Genomic DNA, 15,040 nt, shown 5'->3' on the forward strand with positions numbered 1-15,040 from the left:
AGCCTTGTTTAAATGTAACTTGTTTGACTGGACATAGACCCAGATGAGTAGCTGTGTTAATTTGTCTGTAGCAATAGAAAAGAGCAAAAGTCCAGTAGTCCCTTAAAGAGCAACAATATTGGTGGCAGGGGATGAGCAGAACTTCACACCCTGTTGAATTGGGTGTATGAATTCCAAACTAGACAGTGGCAGGCAAAAACAAACTTAAGTGCATCTAGGAACTTTAAGCAGATAAGAGCTGGTACACAAACTTCCACAGCTGCTTCTTTAATGTGTCTTATTGGGAAATCATGACACACAATCATATCTATTTCATCTCAGACGACGGTGTGAGTGGCATGTGACATAGTGTGTGTCTAACTATTATACATGAGCAGTAAGAGAACAAGTTTTTAATGTGTTTAGTTCATTTATTATCCCACTTTTCTCTCTGATGGGAACCCAAAAGGGCTTACCAGTATACCTAAGTATAATTTAAATCAACAGACAATTTAAACAAAACATAAATCAAATAAAAAGCAAGGTGGAAAAAAAAGCCTAGGATCACATCCAACACAGGTTTTAATTCACTCAGGAGCCAAAGATTGAGTGCCAAAGGCCAGGACCCCTTCAACTCACCCCAAAAGGTACACACCTCTGGTCACGCCCAGACTTCATACCTGGAGACAGGCAGGAAAGTAAAAGCTCAGTATGGATGTTCTGCAGAAGTGACATTACACTGACAAATTGTGGAGGACCCTCATGGCCCAGAAATCCCCCCCATCCTCTCTACTTTCTCCTTCCCAACTGACTTGCGCTGCACACTGTTCAACACAGAATGTTAAAACGCCTTTTAAAGGGCTGGAAAGGTGGGGGGGGGGAAATGCAGAGCTTCACTGGCCCCTCCAGTATCAGCTGTGGGCAAAGTATCTGCATGACTGTTGACCATAGCTACCTAGCCAGTTCCCTGATGAGCCCGATTAAAAGAGGTTTTTGTTTTCCAGGGGGAAATGTGGGAGCTTGATGAGCTGCATCTGGACTGAGCATGATGTCGTGTGGATGACCCCCCCCCAAACCACATTGACTCCTCTTTGCTTTTATTCTGTTCTCAATCCTCCTTCATTGAGACTGGCCAAGCAGTCTCCCTTCACCTGTTGGTTCCCTCTTTTGAAGCAGCCCTTTGTGAAACCCTGTCCTCCCAAACAGCTCAGTCCAGCTGTGCTTCTGCCCAGTGCAGAACATCTGTCCCTCCACACTCCCAGCTAATGGCTGGCCATACAGCAGCTGTACCCCACTTTTCAGATACTGGCAACTTGTCTCATGAGGCGGGCAGGGAAATTGATTAGATACTTAGGGCCTTTCAAGATGTGGGGGGATGCATGGCATTTTAGAGCCCAATCCTAAACTGAGCTATGGTTTTCTAAGTGCGTACGTTTTCTAACGCTGTAATTCTGCTTAAGACTTCAGTGATTATGGGGATGGAGGTCTAAATGGGGAGTCCAATGTGCATTCATCTCGCATTTAACAGGAGACATTTTCCATGTTATTTCAGAAATACTTCCGCCATAGTGTCATTTTGCCCTGACCTGGATAACCTGATCTCACTGGATTTTGAAAGCTAAGCATTGTTAATCTTAGTACCGAGAGACCACCAAGGAAGGGGAAGGTTGCTAAGCCTTAGTAGGCAATGGCAGACCACCATCTCTTGCCTTGAAACCCCTGTGTGTGATTGTTGTAAATCACTTGAAACTTCACAGCACTTTCCAGTGTCAGGTGACCAGCTGTCAAGATGCCCTGGCCTGCTTCTCTGCCTTTTCACAACCTGGAGACCATCATTAGCATCTGCCAATGGTTGCCAGCCCAGCAGCTGTCAGATGCACAGGAGCCTGTAAATATGGCAGTGAGCCCAAAGCAGTTTATGTGAATGTGAGTGAGGCTTGTGACCTCCGTTAACATCTATTATGTCCCAGGATCAAACCCCATGGGTAGTAAACCACAAACCTTCGTGACAGTCAGCTTCTGTTGACCCTCCTCTGGATTTCTTTCCATTTACTAAAGGCCACATCAGCAAAACTGCACAGGAACAGGGCAGGATCCAACCAGAAACACCATTTCTACTGAAGATCTCAAAGACTGCAAGATGATGGTTTCAGTAAGTGCTGGAAAGTGCCATCAAGTCAGAATTCTGAAGGCAAGAGTTGAGCAGAGGGGGTTTGACATTGCCTGACTCAGTATAGCCACCCCGGATTTCTCTGGTGGACTCTCACCCAACCAGTAACCAGGGCCAATCTTGCTTAGCTTCTGAGATCAGGCTAGGCTGGGCTATCTAGGCTGCTTGTAATTCTGATATGTGGCATTTAAGCCACAGCCTGAGCAAAACACCACGTTTAGCGTTTCAGTCTAAGTTGCATGCATAAATCACAGTTATAAAAGTACATGACTGATGTGAAGATTCTCAGGAATTGTTGCCAGGCTACCCAGCTAGGCTTGGTAGAACGCCCACCTATCAACGATACATCAGACAGGTGAGCAATGCAATGATATCTTGTATTCCTGTGATACATTGGCAGGAGTGCTCCCAGCCAGCAGTGGCAGACCCTTTCAGTGCATCCATGTTCACATGAAGGCCACTGTAATCTGCATGCCATCCTGCTTCTGTGCTGCAGGTTGTTTGTATAAGATCTGCACAGGATTATACAAAACAGTTTTGCTGATTAGTCCACCTAGTTCTGTTTCAAGCAGCTGCCCACCAGACATCACTGGCAAGTCACAAGCAATGGGTTAAGGCAACAGCTCTCCTGTGTTGCTGAGTTCCCAGCATGTGATCCTCAGAGGTAGACTGCTCCTGAACATGGAGATTTCATTTAGCTATGCCTGACAAGATGTTGAATGACACATGTATCAATTTATTAACAGACTAGATTAAAAGCCCATTTTATTTTTGAATAAAATGGGCGCTAGATGCCTCCCCTCCCCCGACTGCAGAAGGCTTCTGCGGGCCCGGGGATGGTGGTCCATTTGATTGGGATTGATTGGGATTTTCAGCAGCCAGGGTTATAAAGTTAACAAAATGACTAAAAATGTGATCTTCCAGACAAATTCAAATCACACCAAACAAGTAAAGAAAGCGTATCAGCCAAAAGAGCCACAGGATGGTATCTGTGAGAACATACATTTATAAGAAGTGTCTCTGTTGGCATTGTATTTCGAGCATCAGAGGTTCATCTAATTGCATTGTATCTGCAGTATCAGAAATTGGGATGCCTTTGAGTGCTTAGGAGCAAGATTTTACATCCCTGTTGGACTGGGAGTGGCGGCATGAATAAATAAAATAAATGCAGTTTGTCTTGAAGCATCTAACACTCAGATAGACTCTATCTGTACGTGGAGGTACTGGCCAGCTGTTATATTAATACCCATTACTAGAGCTTTTATCTCATGATAAAGGCCATCTAAGCTAGTGACCGTGGCCTTTTTAAAAGGCCATCTAAGCTAGTGACCGTGGCCACACTGCGTGGCAGTGAATTACAGGACAATAAAAGTAAGAATGAACAGATGCCGTTTCAGTGGTCTCTTGCTCCTTCTTTCCTTCCTCAGTAAGAGAATGTGCATATTAATCCCATTAAGATACCACATGGTAAATGTGGTTACAGGTTACAGAAGCAGTGGTTTGAAGAAACCTCCACGTGTGAGTAAGCCTCCCGGAAGCTGCAGAATAGGAAACACTTGACTCTTCTATTTAGAGCTTTTATTTGTCATCTCCTGCTCATTGCAAATAGAGTTGACAGGGTTTTTTTTTACAGGCCATTGTTACTGTGCCTCTAAGAGAAACTTTATGAGCAGGCATTTGCATGGGAACTCCAGACTACAAAAATCCCTGACCTACTTATCTGTGCATAGGAAGCTGCAGTTAAAAGCATCAGAAGACCTGTTTTCTGTACCTTATTTTTTATGACCCAAAGGAGTCTCAAAACAGTTTACAATAATATTCCCTTCCACTCCCTACAACAGACATCCTGCGAGGCTGAGAGAGCCCTGAGAGAACTGAGAGAACTGCAACTGGCCCAAAGTCACCTGTTTAGCTGCATATGGAGGAGTGGGGAATCAAACCGGCTCTCTGGATTAGAGACCACCGTTCTTAACCACGACACCACGCTGGCTCCCTATTGGCCATTTCACCAAGCTGGCCAGTTGACCTCTTGGTAGGTTCCATCCGGTCCACCTGCAGCAAACTGGATGGAGCACCGAAACACATTCTCCTCCATCTGTGACACTTTTGCCAACACCTTCTTGTTCATTTGTTTTCCTGACTGGAGGAAGGATGGGGCATTGCACCCCCTGTCCAAAGGCAAGCAAGGAGAGGGCTCCTGTCTGTACCCTCCACTACATAGCAATATTGCAGAGATTTCTTGACAAAAAAACTAATTGTACACAGTCCTGATGAACTCCACTGTTAAATATGTGTGGTTTGTAGAAAGAAACCAGGATACGGGGCAAACAAACAGCTCTTTATTAGTGATCTCAGCAGTGGATACATGTTGTAGGTGACCACCCCCCCATCCGAAAACCCCAACATATATACAAGTGGCAGGCAAAAGAACTTCCCACGGGTGCACATAATTGGCTCAATTGAACATGATTCATCTAAAGTGAATGGATCCCACAGACAGAATCCTTGCTGTGCATTGGTCAGTTCCATGTCTGCATAGATCCTGCCTCGAACCTCAAGTTTGGTCCTCAGCAGATCCACATACACAACTTCCACATTGTCTTATATTGGGGCATTATGGAGGACGTCAGATGTCCATTTTGTTTCCTGTTTCCCTTTCAAGACTCCTCTGGTTCTGAAGATGGCTCAACAAACAGACAGTCCACCTGAAAACAGTACCAAATGGTACTAATGTCTGTGCCCCATCAGTTTTTAAGGCACAGAAGGTCTGTCCCTAAAAAGATTGAAGAAACTTATGGCAGCTGCAATATGCACACATGAGGTTTTGAACAACTTTGTTGACATTAACTGGCAGGAGAAGCTGCTTTTGTCACACTCCTAAAGCAGCATCACCTCCTGGTGGTCCATGTGTGTATTTACTCAACACTTGGCTTTGCTTTGCCTTGCTCAAATGCAGACAGGATGATTTCAGAGGGTGATTGGAGCCATATTGGTATTAGAAAAGAAATCGCCTTTGTTTCGGACAGAGAGCTTTTGTGCATACACACCTGAGCACATTAAAGAGCATTTCAAGCGTGTTCACACCTTGGGTTTTGACGTAGGCTTGCGGTTGTGGTGGCAATTACATATTTTTACCACACAGAGGCACCCTTTGCCTCCCTTTCGTGCTGGGAAAACTCTACACAGGAGAACCTCCCTTGGAACATTCCAGAGACGCAGCTTGTTAACAAATCTGGTTGTTTCATCTTGGAGCTACCCTAGGGTGGTTGAATGTGGCCCCACATATCTAGCATAAGGATGTAGAAACGGTGGCCTCCTACAGCAGACATTGCAAGAGCCAGTGTAGCATACTGACTAGAGCAGGCTTTCCCAAACAGGGCTTTGTGAAACCCTGGAGTTTCTTGATGGCCATGGAAAGTTTCCCAAATGGGTGGGAATTAATTAATTTTATATGTATTTTAAATTTGTTAAACATTTATGGGGTGATATGACCATACATAGTCATGTCTACCCACCCACCCCTCCCAAAATGGCCAGTGATGGACCTAGGGTGATTGGGAAGAGGAGGGGCCTTGGGTGGGCGTGTACACATCTATGCTTCCCAACCATATTCTGTACAATCACACCATTTCCAGAGTTTTTGGAAGCTTGAAGAATGTTTCAGAGGGTTCTCAATGGTAAAAAAGTTGAGAAAGGCTGGATGAGAGTGTCAGGCTACAATCTGGGAGATGTGGGTTGAATCCCTCTAGCGCCACAGAAGTGTCCTGCGGACCTTGGACCAGTCACACTACTCTCAGCCTACTTTAGCTCACAAGAAGGTTGCCAGCACCAGGTTGGGTCTGGAACTCTCCTGCCTACAGAGATCAGTTCCCCTGGAGGAGAAGGACATCGATAAAATTGAAAGGGTACAGAGGAGAGCGACGAAGATGATCTGGGGCCAAGGGACCAAGCCCTATGAAGATAGGTTGAGGGACTTGGGAATGTTCAGCCTGGAGAAAAGGAGGTTGAGAGGGGACATGATAGCCCTCTTTAAGTATTTGAAAGGTTGTCACTTGGAGGAGGGCAGGATGCTGTTTCTGCTGGCTGCAGAGGAAAGGACACGCAGTAATGGGTTTAAACTTCAAGTACAACGATATAGGCTAGATATCAGGAAAAAGTTTTTCACAGTCAGAGTAGTTCAGCAGTGGAATAGGCTGCCTAAGGAGGTGGTGAGCGCCCCCTCACTGGAAGTCTTCAAGCAAAGGTTGGATACACACTTTTCTTGGATGCTTTAGGATGCTTAGGGCTAATCCTGCGTTGAGCAGGGGGTTGGACTAGATGGCCTGTATGGCCCCTTCCAACTCTATGATTCTATGATTCTATGATTCTATGCCTGCCCTGGAGGGAGGAATGTCTGGCATTATACCCCACTGAGATCCCACTTGTCCACAAAACCTGCCCTCCTCAGACTCCAACCCAAATCTCTGGAAATTTCCCAGAGCTGGCAACCCTAAACAGGCTTGTTATGACAATAAAATGGAGGAAGAGATAATAATGTAAGCCACTTTCAATTCCCACTGGGGAGAAAAGCAGGGTATAAATAAAGTCAGTCAATACAGTGCAATGCAGTGGTGTGACTGGACTGGTTGGCTTCTGGTTCTCTGACTCTATGGTTGCAAGCCTTGTTCCTTTGAGCCCGAGATGCGCCAAGAGCATTTCAAAGGGACTTGCACAAGAGCTTGGGGGTTATGCCCAATGCTGATGGGCAGGAGAAGGGAACGCCATTTGGATTTTCCATCTTAAGCATCAGAATATCTTAGAACAGAGGTGGGCAAACTGTGGCCCTCCAGATGTCCATGGACTACAAGTCCCATGAGCCCCTGCCAGCATTAGCTGGCAGGGGCTCATGGGACTTGTAGTCCATGGACATCTGGAGGGCCACGGTTTGCCCACCCCTGTCTTAGATCAACATTTCACAAAACGTTTCCCTGGATCAGGTTTGACTAGCAGCTACACTGAACTCTCCATCAGCTCAACTAAAGAAACCTGCTTATAAAGGGATGGCACAGCTCCCACGAGGCAAGGCAGGGAGGTTGCCTCACAACCTCTGGGTGCCTGTCCCAAGCTTTTGGTGTAGGCTGCTGTTGTACTAGATGGAACTCTGTCCCGAACTGGAGTGTGGCAGCACATCTACACCCCTGCTCTGCAGAGTCTCTTCCCCGCCACTGGGGGTGCTGTGAGTCCAGTCCTGGCTGCCACAGAAAGCAAAGGCAAGATGCAGACCAGCAGCAGCAAGCGTTTCCTGTTTCCACGCAAGAGCAAGCCCTTGCACTGGCATTCTTAAAGAATCAAACCATGAAAAACTTTCTGCACAAAATTTTGCCACCCCAGGAGTGGATCTGAATTTCACAGCCCCTTATCGCAGAGTTTCCAAATCCTCCTTTACAATGGGGCTTTTTGCACGGCTTCAAAATCGCACAATGGTTGCCAATTGGAAACGCTATTGATTTGCCATAACGCACGACGTCGTAGACAATCTGCCACACACCTGAAACCAATCTGCAAAAAGCGCTTCCTTGTAGCGCTTTCAGGGGAATCCCAAAAAGTGGATTCACCTTCCGGAAAGCGCTACACTCTTGCAACCAATCTGCAACACTAGCGAAAAAGACCTGTGCGTTAACATTGTTGCGGTTTCTTCAAAGTCCCTCCTCCTGAGCCTGTCCTCCAAACTTCCGGCGAAGCGATCGCCATTTTTTTTTCTCCGAGCGAGCGGGGATAAACGCACCAGCGAGCCTCTTTCTGTTTAGAGGCTTCCCTGGCTTCAGTCCTTCACCTTTAGTCACTAAGCACAAACCACATAAAAGCCCGTTTGCTGAAATAAAGTCCCTTTATTTTTTACACATTAATTCAGCCGAAAATCGGGCCCGTGAGAGGGGGGGGGGATTTTTTTTTATCACTCGAGGCAGCGTGGCAATGATCATACGATCAAACGACAGCTCACATTAGGCAGCTGGATGGGTCTCTCCGTTGCAACGAATCTACACAGATTCGTTACAATGGGTCTGTTTTTTTTTTTTTTTTAAACCTCTCTTAAAGGGAAAGGGGCTGTTTGGGAGCATGCTAACGGCTGCCCATTGGCTGCTTGACGGCCAGGGGCGGGACGAGCTTGGCAATAGCGCTTCCTTTTCTGCCGAGACCGGAAGCCTGTGGGAAACGCTACAAAACGCAACTGGATTCCACTACAAAGGCAGGTATGCATAACGACGAATTCCACTATTTTAAATGGCGATTTTTCATTCAGTGACCAATTTGCAACAAAGATCCCGGTGCGTAAAGCCCCAATGATTTCCCCCCTGCCAGATCTTAAGTCACCGTTTTCCAGTGAGAAATCCACAAAATCAAATTTGGTTTCCCGCCATGCCACCAAGTTGTGTCATCATTGTCACATGTTCACTCCACCTACCACTCTCCCACACACCCCCAGGTTGTTCCCTGAGCAATCTGATTTTTTTAGTCTAATATTGATGACATGCGTTACAACATGATCCTCCCCCCCATTATAATATAGCAACAGGCAGTTAGGTTTTGTGTTACCTTCTTCGTGTGTTACCTTCCTTGTGCAATTACCTGTCTGGGTCACACATACCTGTGGGACTGCCTTTCTCCTTATGCCTCCCACAGGGCACTTTACTCTCCAGGTGCAAATCTGTCAGAGGTCCCTGGCCCAAGGGAAGTGCGCCTGGCCTTGACCAGGGCCAGGGCCTTCTCAGTCCTGGCCCCGACCTGGTGGAATGAGCTCCCAGGAGAGCTGAAGGCCCTGATAGAACTTTCCCAGATCCACAGGGCATATAAAATGAAACTCTTCCACCAGGCAATTAGATCTGAGCCCCTCCCTGAAGCCAGGTTATCAGGTTTACCCCAAGGTACTGGATTGAAGCTTGTGGAGTGTGGGGGGGGGGTTATTGTGGCCGCTACAGGTGAGTTAATTGGGTTTATCTTTAAAGGGATTTTAATGGGATTTTATTGTGGGTATTATTTATGTTGTCACCCTCCACGAGCCACAGTGTGGGGGTGGTGGGCTACAAATCAAATGAATAAATAAATATAAATAATAAAGTTCCTTTCCTTTCTTGTTCTTTTTGTTTGGGAAGGGTAGGTTTTGATGTGATACACTTGTATTATTTCTTAATTCTTCCCTGTCCCTCTCTTCCTTTATAGTACCTACTGTGTTTTCTTTTTTAAATCATGTTATGATGTTATATCATTACTGCATATGCCAAAAAATGAGGTTCTTTTGCTGACAAAGTACATGAGGATAAATTTAGCATGCTTCATAATTATTGAATTGGTGTATCCAGTTCAACTATCGCCAGGAGGAGCAGGGGAGCATTGAAGTTACAGCAACCATGCTTCCCCCAGAATACATTCAGCCTTTTTCTTTACAATGTTATAGCATCACAGTATAAGCAAAAAAAGAAAAGAAAAAAAAGGGAGGGTCCATCACTAACCAAGCACATGAGGACACATTTAGCATATCCAGTTGGATGAAGGCCAGCCATTTTCATAGTTGGCAGCCAAGGAAGAATGGGGGACCTTTGAAATGGTAGCAACTGTGCTCCCCCCTCCCCCCAACAATACAGCCTTTTGTACAGGGTTATGATGCTATAACATCGCTGCACATGTTCCAAAAAGGGGGAAAAAGGAACTTTGGTCGCTGATAAAGTACATGACAACAGGGTCACACAACCCCTTTTCAGAGGAAGCGCAGAACACATGGGGAGGGTCGGATCTGAATTCAAGAAAAAAATCTCCCCAAATAAATGCCCCTTTGCAGAAGGGATGCCACAATGTCAGAGCATCAGCTTGGGATTCAACCCAAGGCGATATAGTGGCAACACTCAGTGGCAACACTGAGGTGTGTGGATTTACTTTGTGTGGACAGAAACGTGTTTGCAAAGGGTCCCTCGGACATGCCTTGACCAAATCCTAGCTAGGCCATTGCCCACAACCAGTTCCCAGGGAGTAAATCACTACAGTTCCCAGGGAGTAAATCACTACTACCTTCTCAGGGGAGGAGTGTGGAGGGGCTGTGGCTAAGTGGCAGAAGAGTGCATGATGAAGGTCCTTGCTTCAGTCACTGATATCTCCAGCCGGATGTTGGGTGAGGTGAAAGACCTCAACCTGAGACTCCAGCCAGAGAAGACAACCCCCGTGTTGATAGACTAATAGTCTGAATCGTTATAAAGCAGCTTCATGTGTTCCCGGCTACAACCAACCAACCTCACATCTGTCCCCAGTGACTCTGACCTATGTTAGCCCCTGTGGGTTTGGCTTCACCTTGTCACAGGCTAACCCTGGAGCCCAGAGCAAATCAGTGCCAACTCACCAAGCCAAAGCTGCTGGCAAGAAAAAGGAGCATTCACTCAAGCCACATTTATTGGAGCAATTTATAACCCACTATTCTCAGTTTTAAAAGGTTCCCAAGGCAGTTTTCAGTAAGAATTTGGAATCCAGCTACTCGCTAGTGAGGGGGGATTGCACTAGGAGTCTATGTAAGGGAACTGATCTAGTACCACTTGCTCTGCTGCAGAGTTACGTCCATTACTGGAGAGCCAGTTTGGTGTAGTGGTTAGGAGTGCAGACTTCTGCGCTCCCCCACATGCAGCCAGCTGGGTGACCTTGGGCTCGCCACGGCACTGATAAAACTCTTCTGACCGGGCAGTGATATCAGTGCTCTCTCAGCCTCACCCACCCCACAGGGTGTCTGTTGTGGGGAGAGGAACGGGAAGGCGACCATAAGCCGCTTTGAGCCTCCTTCGGGTAGGGAAAAGCGGCATATAAGAACCAACTCTTCTTCTTCTTCTTCTTCTTCTTCTTCTTCTTCTTCTTCTTCTTCTTCTTCTTCTTCTTCTTCTTCTTCTTCTTCTTCTTCTAAAATTGCTTTGTCCTATTGCCTTTAGAACTGTGCTGTCATACACTAAAACAATTCTGTGAAGCTTCAGATTGCAATTGGCTAGGCTGTCCTGATGTCACCATGGAGTGTGCCAGGCTGAAAAGTTTCTGATAATCACTGTGATCCCAGAGAGTGGCAAGGTAGGCAATGGAGGACAGAGGAAGGGAGAGCTAGAAAGAAGCTAAAAAGGAAGGGCAGCAATGTACTCAGGAAGGACGCTTAGAAGTGATAGTGGTCTATAGGAATTATGGGGAAGTGAAGGGAAACTGGAGGAGAAAACTAGGTAAAAAGAAAAGAGAGCTATGGCCAGGAGTGAGGAAGGACACTGTTCATATACTGGTTTTAAAAGGACTGTAGGAGTCTTTGTTATTGTTGTTATGTGCGAAGTCGTGTCCGACCCATCGTGACCCCATGGACAATGATCCTCCAGGCCTTCCTGTCCTCTACCATTCCCCGGAGTCCATTTAAGTTTGCACCTACTGCTTCAGTGACTCCATCCATCCACCTCATTCTCTGTCGTCCCCTTCTTCTTTTGCCCTCGATCTCTCCCAGCATTAGGCTCTTCTCCAGGGAGTCCTTCCTTCTCATGAGGTGGCCAAAATATTTGAGTTTCATCTTCAGGATCTGGCCTTCTAAAGAGCAGTCAGGGCTGATCTCCTCTAGGACTGACTGGTTTGTTCGCCTTGCAGTCCAAGGGACTCGCAAGAGTCTTCTCCAGCACCAGAGTTCAAAAGCCTCAATTCTTTGACGCTCGGCCTTCCTTATGGTCCAACTTTCGCAGCCATACATTGCAACTGGGAAGACCATAGCCTTGACTAAACGCACTTTTGTTGGCAGGGTGATGTCTCTGCTTTTTAGGATGCTGTCTAGATTTGCCATAGCTTTCCTCCCCAGGAGCAAGCGTCTTTTAATTTCTTTGCTGCAGTCCCCATCTGCAGTGATCTTGGAGCCCAGGAAAATAAAATCTGTCACTATCTCCATTTCTTCCCCTTCTATTTGCCAGGAATTGAGAGGGCCGGATGCCATGATCTTTGTTTTCTTGATGTTGAGTTTCAAGCCAACTTTTGCACTCTCCTCCTTCACCCGCATCAACAGGCTCTTTAGTTCCTCTTCACTTTCTGCCATTAGAGTGGTATCATCTGCATATCTGAGGTTGTTGATATTTCTCCCTGCAATCTTGATCCCAATTTGTGACTCCTCTAATCCCGCATTTCTCATGATGTGCTCTGCATACAAGTTAAATAGGCAAGGCGACAGTATACAGCCTTGCCGAACTCCTTTCTCAATTTTGAACCAGTCAGTGATTCCATGTTCAGTTCTCACTGTTGCTTCTTGACCTGCATATAAATTTCTCAAGAGACAAATAAGATGCTCTGGTATTCCCATCTCTTTAAGAACTTGCCACAATTTGTTGTGCTCCACACAATCAAAGGCTTTAGCATAGTCAATGAAGCAGAAGTAGACGTTCTTCTGGTACTCCCTAGCTTTCTCCATGATCCAGTGTATGTTGGCAATTTGATCTCTAGTTCCTCTGCCTCTTCGAAATCCTGCCTGTACTTCTGGAAGTTCTCGGTCCACATATTGCTGGAGCCTAGCTTGTAGGATTTTGAGCATAACTTTGCTAGCATGAGAAATTAGTGCGATGGTGCGGTAGTTTGAACATTCTTTGGCATTGCCCTTCTTTGGGATTGGAATGTAAACTGAACTTTTCCAATCATGTGGCCATTGTTGAGTTTTCCAAATTTGCTGGCATATTGAGTGTAGCACTTTTACTGCATCGTCCTTTAAGATTTTGAATAGTTCAACTGGAATGCTGTCACTACCACTAGCTTTATTGTTGCTCAGACTTCCTAAGGCCCATTTGACTTCACATTCCAGGATGTCTGGCTCCAGGTCAGTAACTACCCCATTGTGGTCATCAGGGATGTTAAGCTCGCTCTTGTATAGTTCTTCTGTATAATTTTGCCACCTTTGTTTGATCTCTTCTGCTTCTGTGAGGTCCCTACCATTTTGGTCCCTTATCATACCCATCTTTGCATGAAACGTTCTCTTCATATCTCCAATTTTCTTGAAAAGATCTCTGGTCCTCCCCATTCTATTGTTTTCTTCTATTTGTTTGCACTGTTCATTTAAGAAGGCATTCTTATCTCTTCTAGCTTTTCTCTGGAATTCTGCATTCAATTGGGTGTATCTTTCTCTTTCTCCCTTGCCTTTCACTTCCCTTCTCTCCTTAGCTATTTGTAAAGCTTCCTCAGACAGCCATTTTGATTTCTTGCATTTCTTTTTCTTTGGGATGGTTTTAGTTGCTACCTCTTGTACAATGTTGTGAACCTCCGTCCATAGTTCTTCAGGCACTCTGTCTATCAGATCTAATTCCTTAAATCTATTTGTCACCTCCACTGTGTATTCGTCAGGGATATGATTTAGTTCATACCTGAGTGGCCTAGTGCTTTTCCCTACTTTCTTCAATTTAAGCCTAAATTTTGCAACAAGAAGCTCATGATCTGAACCACAATCAGCTCCTGGTCTTGTTTTTATTGACTGGATAGAACTTTTCCATCTTTGGCTGCAGAGCACATAGTCAATCTGATTTCTGTGTTGACCGTCTGGTGATGTCCATGTGTAGAGTCGTCTCTTGGGTTGCTGGAAAAGAGTGTTTGCTATGACCATTGTATTCTCTTGACAAAATTCTACCAGCCTGTGCCCTGCTTCATTTTGTACTCCAAGGCCAAACTTGCCTGTTATCCCAGTTATCTTTTGGCTTCCTACTTTAGCATTCCAATCCCCCATGATGATAAGCATATCATTTTTGGGCGTTGCTTCTAGAAGGTGTTGTAGGGCTTCATAGAACTGATCAACTTCATCCTCTTCAGCAGCAGTGGTTGGGGCGTAGACCTGGATCACTGTGATGTTGAATGGTTTGCCTTGGATTCAAACTGAGATCATTCTGTCATTTTGGGGATTGTATCCCAAGACTGCTTTTCCTACTCTCTTATTGATTATGAATGCTACTCCATTTCTTCTGCGAGATTCTTGTCCATAGTAGTATACCTGATGGTCATCTGAATTAAATTCACCCATTCCTGTCCATTTTAGTTCACTGATTCCTAAAATGTCAATGTTCAGTCTTCTCATTTCTTGTTTAACCACGTCCAGCTTGCCTTGATTCATGGATCTGACGTTCCAGGTTCCTATGGAATAAAAATCTTTACAGCATCGGACTGTCTTTTCGCCACCAGTTACTTCCACAACTGAGCGTCCTTTCGGCTTTGGCCCAGCCGCTTCATTCATTCTGGCGCTACTCGTACTAGCCGTCTGCTCATCCCCAGTAGCATATTGGACACCTTCCGACCTGAGGGGCTCATCTTCCAGCGTCATATCGTTATGCCTATTGGAACTGTCCATAGAGTTTTCATGGCAAAGATACTGGAGTGGTTTGCCATTGCCTTCTCCAGTGGATCACCTTTTGTCAGAGCTCTCAGCTATGACCTGTCCGTCTTGGGTGGCCCTGCACGGCATAGCTCATAGCTTCACTGAACTACGCAAGCCCCCTTGCCACAACAAGGCAGCGATCCTTGAAGGGGGGTAGGAGTCTTAGGATCCTCCATATGCAGCCTGCTGGGTGATCTTGGGCTTGTCACAGCTCTGATAATGCTGCTCTGATGGAGCAGTAATACCAGGTCTCTCTCAGTCCCACCTACCTCACAGGGTGTTTGTTGTGGGGAGAGGAAAGGGAAGGCGATTGTATGCCTCTTTGAGACTCCTTCGGGCAGTGAAAAGCAGAGTATAAAAACCAACTCTTTTTCTAAGTTTCTGGTTTAGATAAAATTCCATAGTCCCTTGTTTGGTGTAGTGGTTAGGAATGCAGACTTCTAATCTGGCATGCGGTTTGATTCTGCACTCCCCCACATGCAGGCAGCTGGGTGAACTTGGGCTCGTCACAGCACTGAGAAAACTGT

This window comes from Paroedura picta, chromosome 3 (assembly GCF_049243985.1).
Source record: "Paroedura picta isolate Pp20150507F chromosome 3, Ppicta_v3.0, whole genome shotgun sequence".
Taxonomy (NCBI): domain Eukaryota; kingdom Metazoa; phylum Chordata; class Lepidosauria; order Squamata; family Gekkonidae; genus Paroedura; species Paroedura picta.